General features: G+C 36.4%; 1 pseudogene; it reads right to left on the reverse strand.

The window, feature by feature from the left end:
• Window positions 1-1,563: 1,563 nt before the first annotated feature.
• LOC117800885 lies at window positions 1,564-2,443 on the reverse strand (annotated as a pseudogene).
• Window positions 2,444-7,056: the final 4,613 nt, after the last annotated feature.

Below are 7,056 nucleotides of genomic sequence, written 5' to 3' on the forward strand. Positions count from 1 at the left end.
ATACAGTGGGAAGAATTCTTAAGAAAGTTATTGATGTGGGGCCTCCAGGGCATGGTCAAGAAAGAATTCTTGAGTTGTTTTTGGTGCAAAAAGGTGCTTTGGGGATGTGAGAGTGATCTGGCTGTGACATCTGTCACCCCATTGATCTCTAGGGTTGATTCAGCTGATCTGGCTGGCTAGGCGGGTGTCCCCTTCCTCCCTCACTGCTCCATGTGTGATCATCCCAAAGCTGTGTGCTCGGTGGAAGAAGATGACCTTCCCCGATAGAGGAGAACCATTCTTCAGTCAAGTGTATAGGAGTAGCTGTGCTCCCCTCTAGAACCTCCAAACAAGCTCTCAAAAAGGCGCTTTTGTTACAGCATGGGGATAGGACCCATGGGCAAAAAGGGCTGCACATCTGCTGTGTGAAGCTGGTGGTTATATGCTTGGTGTTCAAGGGAGAGGGAACATGCAAGGAGTGTTAGATCACAAATGTTTTCTTCAAATTACTGCTAAACTACTTCTGTGGGATTTCTATGGTCCTTATCATTCAGCTCAATTTTAACTATTGGTGAGATGTACAGGCAGTCATGAGACCTTTTAAAAATGAAGCAACTGGCATGTATTTGATCCTCATTGGAGCTATGCAAACTCAGATCAGCCTTCTGGGCTAAAGCTGAACATTCTGCTTCCATTCCTCTTCAGTTATGTTGTATGTAGTAATAATGAACAATTAACAAACTTTGTATATAATCTGGTTGCCTACAGGCCATCTGAACACTGAAGTGAATTAAATGGATAATTTATTCTAAAATCAGACTTTTGGGCCTCACTTTCAGAACACTTTTCCCTATTTTTATCTGAAAAAAGATAATGAACTTTCTAACCCATTTACAAATAGAAGTAAAATCCCCAAAGGTCGTTAGTATATCCATGTTTGTATTTAATTTAGCATGTTTGGAAGATAACTGCACTGTTTCAAAATGACTAAAATATGAGGTTGAGGGGAAAACACTCTCATCAGATTGTAACTATGATTCATTTCTTTTCTGAGTATGATAGGGAATACTTAATTATTACCTTTACAGCTGTCTCTCCAGATAAGGTAGCTAAAATATCAACTGAGAGACTAATTATCCATTTATAAATATAAGGAGCAACATTCAATGCACTGACCTATTGACCAAAATTTAGAGATCTATGTGAAACGCTTTGCTCAAAGAAATGCTTAGCATAATAGAAAATTTTAAGATAAGGTGTTGAAGTAGCAGCACTAATACTAGTAAGTAACATTAACTTGTTATTAATTTTAAGTCATTCTTGAGCACAACCAAAATCATAGTCATAGAGATTTGCCAAATTATCCAGACAGGAAATCATTTTGCATTCTGTGATCAACAAATGATTGTGGAATATGATAGAACTGGCATAAAAGTTTTACTAGAGATACACATGATTACCATATGTGAATTGGGGAATGCTTCCCAGTTCCAAGCAACAGGACAGGCATGGCTAATTTAGAGGTCCTACAGTGGATATTCTGATACTGTGAGACCCTGAAATACAGAAATCCGTATGCCAACATCATAGTCTCTTAATGGCATTTTTAATTTCTTTGTTCCTAGAGTATAAATGGCTGGATTTAGGAGAGGTGTGATGACAGCATAAAATACAGCAAGAAACTTGTCCACCCAGGTGATGCTGAGTGGCCACAGGTAGATAAAGATGCAAGGCCCAAAGAATAACACTACCACTGTAATGTGGGCAGTGCAGGTGAAGAGAGCCTTGGATGCCCCATCCTTAGAGTGAAGGCAGATGGTAAGCAGAATATAAGAGTAAGAGATTAGCAACAGAATGAAGCAGATGGTTGCCAGTAACTCACTGTCAGCATTGATCCACATTTCTAGAATAGAGGTGTCTATGCAGGCCAACTTGATCACCAACGGAATATCACAGAAAAAGCTATCCATTCCCTCGGTCCACAGAAGGGCAGCCTTATAATCATAGCTAGTTGGCTTATTGAATGCACAAACCCAATGCTCCATGATGTCATCACTAACCCAATGCACATTTGCCTGTTCATGAAGCTGAGGTAGTGAAGTGGCTTGCAGATGGCCACGTAACGGTCATAGGCCATTGACACAAGTAGCACCATCTCACCCCCTCCAAAGAAATGTCCAAAGAAAATCTGACACATGTTTTCCTTGAGAAAGTCTGTGATCATTTTAGGGGTAGTGACTGAGGAAAGGCAGAAATCAGTGAATGAAAGACTGGCTAACAGGAAGTACATGGGGGAGTGGAGATGAATGTCAGCAATAATTAGGAGCACAATGCAGATGTTGCCTAAAATGGTGATCAAATAAAGTGAAGAAAATGTCACTAGTAGGAAGGCCTGGAGCTCCCATGAACTACAAAGCCCCAAAATAATAAATTCAGACACCACAGACTGGTTTACTCCTTCCATTTAGTCCAGTTTGTTCTAAATTTATCTGAAGAAAAGACAGGAAATTAGATTTTCTGAATAAACAGTATGTGAATCAAGAAGATTTCTTCTACATTGCTGATGAAAGTATATACTAATATAATCAGTCTAGAAAAATGTTGGCCTTATCTTGTAAAGCTCAATATTCACAAATTCTGTGGTTCATCAATTTCGTTCCCAATTCCATACCCAAGATAAACTCTTATGTATGTATAAAGAGAAATATAATAACCCCCATAAACAAGACAATTGAATTTTATTCAGAACCATAAAATTACAATTATAAAATAATATAGATGTATCTTAGACATCGTAATGAAGGAAAAGGAGTCCAAAATGGATCCACTCAGTACAATTTTTATAAAATGAAAAGCAATAGAAAAATGACAGTATACATTGCACGAACTCAGATAAGTGAAAAACTATATACAGAAAGAGAAGATGTAAGATGTAAATAACCTCAAGTAAGGGGAGGTGAAATGTCATCATAGAGATGAGCACATAAGCAGTTGTATGTTATTAACAATTGTTTAGATCTTGTATTAGATCTTTGGGTCATGTTTTTATCAGAATAATTTTATCATTAAATAAACAACCAAAGAAACACAAAATGGGCTGGCAAAAATAGTGAGACTATGTTATGAATCAAGAATTATGATCAATTTGGGGTGCCTGGCTGGCTCAGTCATTGGAGTATGCAACTCCTGACTGGGTTTATATGTTCAAGCCCCACAGTGGGCGTAGAAATTACTTTAAAATAAAATATTTAAAAAAAAAAGAATTACGATCACTTCAATACTATAGACCTGAGGTAAAATAGTATTTTTTTAAATGGCATTTTATCGTGTAAGGCATATATGTTAGAAAAATAGTTTCTATTTATAAATTTGAAAAACTGAGACAATGTTTAACACATTATTGAAGGTTAATTTTTTTAATGAATAAATAGATGAATCAATCAGTTTTTAAAAAGAGATAGTAATACTATTTTTGACAAAAGACAAAACTTTTTGTCTAATGAACATAGTTAACTAAGTGCAAGAGCAGATAAACTATCAAAAAGAAGGTAGTTAAAAATCATTAAAGAATAAATATTCCAGGCATAAAGAAAGGGTGAATCATGAGCAACAGGAAGAAATTGTTCTCTGTTCATGAAATTCAAAGCTTATGTAACCTGTAAGAAATTACTTACAGCCTGAAGTATACCTCAGCTATAGTGAACTCTGAAGTTTAGTTTTGAGTATCAAACTCTAAAGTGTATTTGAAAGTCATTGTGCCAGACATAATATAAGACCATCGAATACACAATCTGGTGTTAGGTTTCCAATTCCAAACAAGATGGCTTCTGAGAAACTAAAATCTGGACATCTCTGCATGGACTAAAATGATCCAAAGTCTGTAACTAACTCTGGGAGAGAGACACTGCATCAAGCTACTAGAGGAAAATATTTTTTTGAATTACAAATGAGAGTTTAAGAGTTAGGCAAATTCCTTCATTTCCCTCATATCCATTGGAAGCCATTTCCGTTCAGTCTCATTTGCTTTAGCCTAAGAAGTCATGATTTTTGAAACATGTTCCAGGAAGAACAAGAAAAGAAAGTCTTTGGCAGAGGACTTTTGCAATAGCAAAGTAAATGGCAAATACAAATTAATTAGATTTCTTATCAAACAAGTTAGAGAAATTTTAAGTTTACCTTTGAACTTGTCATTTTTGCTGTTTAAATTATTTTAAAAATCTAGCAATCCTATCAAGCTAGAAAATAGATTCATATTCTTTCTCTCTCTTTTGCTTTTTGCATTTCCCTCTTCCCAGTTTTCTTTTTCCTTCTTTTTTTTTTTAAGATTTTATTTATTTATTTGACGGAGATAGAGACAGCCAGTGAGAGAGGGAACACAAGCGGGGGGAGTGGGAGAGGAAGAAGCAGGCCCACAGCGGAGGAGCCTGATGTGGGGCTCAATCCCATAACGCCGGGATCATGCCCTGAGCCGAAGGCAGACGCTTAACTGCTGTGCCACCCAGGCGCCCCCTCCTTCTTTTTTGCCATCTGCTTCTGCCACTTTCATTTGAAACTGTGTTGATCAGAAGGGCTTTGCACAGTGGCTCAGTTGTCTCCACCAGCCACTACTAGTTCTTGATGACTGGTGTTCGTAGCCCTCTGTGAAAGGTGGAGACCAGCTCTGCAGTGTTGTTTTCCTTTTCTCTATAACTCAGAGCTATGGTGAACATTTTTAATCATTGTTTCATAGCCGTGAGGACAATCATACTCATTTTCTGCTGAAAAGTTGAGTTAAAAGGTAAAAGCCCAAAATAACACAGTTAATAGAGTCTATTTGGAGTAAGCTCCTGGAAAGAATGTTGGTTTAGAGAAAAGTTTATTCAGTTGAGAAGAAATAGCATTTCTATGACTCAAGAAAAATAATAAAACTCTTTATAAGAATACACGTCCTACTCTGAGAAACAAACTCTTTATAAGAATACACGTCCCCTTCAGAGGGGAGGGAGGTGAGGGAATGGGATACGCTGGTGATGGGTAGTAAGGAGGGCATGTATTGCATGGTGCTCTGGGTGTTATATGCAAATAATGAATCATCGAACTTTACTTCAGAAACTAGGGATGTACTGTATGATAACCAACATAATATAATAAAAAAATATTTAAAAAAAAGAATACACATCCTATGAAGAGGTAATTGACATAAAAAATATACATGGTCAGTAGCTATAAGAAAAGTATTCTCTGTATCTGTAATATTCTGTTTTTGCTCTTGGCACTAACTGCTTCAAGTTTCCTCTAATTTAGTCTGTTACCCTCACCTCAGTCTATAATTAATGTGTTGTTGATATTATTGTTTAAATCTACAAAGGTGGTCAGATATCAGTGATGAAAGTGACTAGAAAGTACTAAATAAAGGAGGGCCTTTTAATTTCTTCTAATATGGTCAAGAAGAATTTATTGAATTTATTTTTACTGTGTACTCTGATCACTTTTGAACACTGCAAATGAAAAAGAAACAGTCTGTAGGTGCTGTAGGTTACACCAAAGAAATAAAAGCTTATTTATGTTTTCTCACTTAATACTTGCTTTAAAAGTTGTTAATATTATTTTAGTTGAATTACAAAAGGCAATATTACTGCTAAATTAAGTATATTAATTGTCGTATTAATAATACTGTTATAATTTATTTTCAAGCGTGTCCTAGGCGGGGGAGTTAAATCTCCCAATTCCAAGAGTATAATTTAAAAATCAAATGACTTAAAGTAGACCTAACCAAAGAAAACTTAGGGGAAAAAAAGAAGGAAAGAAAGAAAGAAAATGAGAAAATTCCTATTTTTTGTTTTTTGAGCTACTAGTTTCAGGTGGTGTGAAAACTAATCTCCCTGTTTCTTTTTATGTCTCCCTCTTCCTCCCCCTGAATACCCACTGTGTACCAGAAACTTCACTCACATTGTCTAATTTAATCTCCACAGTAACCCCATGAAATAGGTCTTATTAGTCTGAGGCTGACTCCCAGTGTAACTTTATAGAAGTCTCAGAGCAGAGAAATAGTGTGACTGGGTGCACACTCAAGGTCTCTGACTTTAGTCCTTCTCCGACTTTGGTACCATTCTGCATTTCCTTCTGTTCATTTCCAAAAGCATAATTCCATCCCCATGGTAGCTGTTGACTGTTACAACTTTTGAGAGAGTTCATTCCATATTTTCTTTTTTTTAATGATTTTTTATTATATTATGTTAGTCACCATACAGTACATCCCCGATATTTTCTATCGGGTTTTTTTCCTGAGCTATTATTAACAGCCAATTCTCTCCATGTTTGGAAATTTCTGTTAATTATGCCTACATATCTGTGTCTGGAACAGTCCCGTAGTCCAGACAAACTGTAGACCATGCTGACTGTGGTGCTATGAGAACACAAATGCTTCCTCCACCGGGGCATTTAGGGACGGGTGACACTGAATAGAAGGCATTCTTTCTGATGCTATGGGGAGCCCAAAAGTCCCAAGATGTAGCTGGGTGAAGAAACCCTTGATATTTTTGGAAGCTGTGCAGAAATTCCAAGCCATCCCAATTAGAATGTATGGAAATATGGTATTAAAACATTGTGAAAGTGTCTTAAATGTGATCGAGGAAGGGAATTAAGGGAGCAGTTAAGAAACTTACAGAGTATAGATGGTAACTTCTTCCCAGAGGAACACCATATTTCATCATATTTTTTTCCCATGGATAAAGCACAGTTTATATTCTAACTAGAATCTGAAATAAAATCATATTGCAGCAAAACAAATAATCCATTTTCAGCTGTGACCAGTATTCATGTGAGAGTGTGAAGCATATATTCACTGTAGAGAATAGCCTCTGGAGGAGGAAACTACCTATGCTATGTTCCCTTGGGACCTGTTAATATCTGAGTTTCTCTGAATTGAGAATATCACCTGAAAGTGTGCCTTTTGTCAAGGTCAAAGACAGACCTGGTCAGTACAATCATAAAATTTCCAATGATGGAAGTTAAGTACAGTTTTTATTTTTTTTTTATTTTTTTTATAATTAATTTTATTTTATTATATTATGTTAATCACCATACAGTACATCCCCT

Source organism: Ailuropoda melanoleuca, unplaced genomic scaffold (assembly GCF_002007445.2).
Source record: "Ailuropoda melanoleuca isolate Jingjing unplaced genomic scaffold, ASM200744v2 unplaced-scaffold8686, whole genome shotgun sequence".
Classification (NCBI taxonomy): domain Eukaryota; kingdom Metazoa; phylum Chordata; class Mammalia; order Carnivora; family Ursidae; genus Ailuropoda; species Ailuropoda melanoleuca.